General features: G+C 32.8%; 1 protein-coding gene and 1 long non-coding RNA gene across 2 annotated transcripts in view; both read right to left on the bottom strand.

The window, feature by feature from the left end:
* The window catches only part of efna3a (ephrin-A3a), a 121,204-nt gene that overhangs the window by 64,720 nt on the left and 54,803 nt on the right, over window positions 1-1,681 (bottom strand). The window lies entirely within an intron of this gene.
* The window catches only part of LOC107693332 (uncharacterized), a 4,632-nt gene that overhangs the window by 1,227 nt on the left and 1,724 nt on the right, over window positions 1-1,681 (bottom strand). The gene's annotated exons all lie outside the window — the stretch shown is intronic.

Below are 1,681 nucleotides of genomic sequence, written 5' to 3'. Positions count from 1 at the left end.
CATCGGTAAAATAATCCATGTGACATCAGGGGTTCAACCGTAATTTTACAAATCTACGAGAATACTTTTTGTGCAGAAAAGAAAAAAAAATAACGACTTTTTTCAACAGTTCGTCTCCTCCGCATCACCCTGTAGCGCCATTTTGGAGAGTATCGGCTAGGGCTGGGCAATATGACGATATTATTGTATATCGACGATGTCTCGAAAGTATCGCGATGTCAATGTCAACAGTCAGGTAACAGACTATTATCGACATTATTGGAAAAAAATTACAAATGATAAACCTAGTATGTTGCAAAAAATATTTTACATAGCCCCATAGTAACCATACAGGTCTTTTTGCATGCAAGAATGAAACAATTTAGTAGGAGGGTTGGGAATCGAATAACTTCTTATAAAATTCAATTTCGATTCTGCTTCTCGATTCCTGTAAGCGCATTTATTGTGATTTCAAAAGATTCAACTGCAAGAAGATGAAATAGAGAAAGAAAACAAGGGTGTATTGGATCCGTGCATTGACTGCAGCCACTGCCGCCAGTCATTAATGTTAATCAAAGAACAAAAGAAAAGAAAATCCCTCACTGATCTTGACTGAATCACTTTTGTAACCTCAATTTATATATTTTTTGCCTGTTGTTCGGCGCTGACTACTGTAATGGCAACGTGCATCTGTGTATATGCGATTATTTTGGAGATGCGTTCCAATATAATTTATCCTTATTTAGGGTATAGGCCTATTCTATTTTGATCTGCAGTTTAATAAAAGTTAAACAGAAAAAAAGACAAATAGTAGCACTACATGTGTTTCTGAATATTTATTCAACAGACTGTATAATGATGAAAAACCACAAACATGAATTATAATTCAAATACACTAATTCCTGCAGCATATTTATACAGCACACATAGCGCCCTATTTTTACAGATTTTTGAAACAGTGTATACAGTATAATTATGTTTAATTAAACTGAGATATAGCACTATAAATTCTTAATTCATTTGCGCAAACGGATGAAGACATTATAGGCCTATATCTCAGCTTGCCCCTCAACATGCACATGTTCGGAGTTTCGGCAGCCCAATACTGAATATTATATTGTGGCTGTTGTATTTTGATTCATAAAATAAAAATTATAAAAATTAAAATACAAAAATGAAATTTAAATTACCCTGCTTCTAAATAAATAAAGCAGTTATTTTTATTTAGTTTAAAAAACGGGCCAAAAGAGACCTCCGAACTAGGCTGCCAGAAAGGAAAAAAAAACCTTAATGTTTTTGCTCAGAATTCGTTTTCAATCCCTACATGATTTTAGTCATGTATGATAAATATCAAATCAAATACGTTATAGCTTGACTACAAGTTTAAAAACAACGCTACAATTGTTATAATCAAGGAAATTAAACTTACCATCATGAAATGTCTACACACGTGATAATGCCAAAAATATAGGTATATTTTATTCAAGACATTACTATATGATATCAACATGCATTTATCATTCTTGCAATCACCGCCAGAATGTCCAACTTCACCATGATGAACTTAAAATTGGGTTCTATTATTTTTCCTCAACAGTTCTCACAAAACGAAATTCATTTCAAACACAAATTTGATAAGAACAGAGTGGAAATTAGTAACACCAACATAACAGCAAAGCTAATGTTTTCTGTTAGTTTAAGC

The sequence above is a fragment of the Sinocyclocheilus anshuiensis genome, unplaced genomic scaffold (genome assembly GCF_001515605.1).
Source record: "Sinocyclocheilus anshuiensis isolate Anshui unplaced genomic scaffold, SAMN03320099.WGS_v1.1 scaffold566, whole genome shotgun sequence".
In the NCBI taxonomy this organism is placed as follows: domain Eukaryota; kingdom Metazoa; phylum Chordata; class Actinopteri; order Cypriniformes; family Cyprinidae; genus Sinocyclocheilus; species Sinocyclocheilus anshuiensis.
The sequence above is the reverse complement of the archived record's forward strand: the minus strand, read 5'-3'. Positions and strand labels throughout refer to the sequence as shown.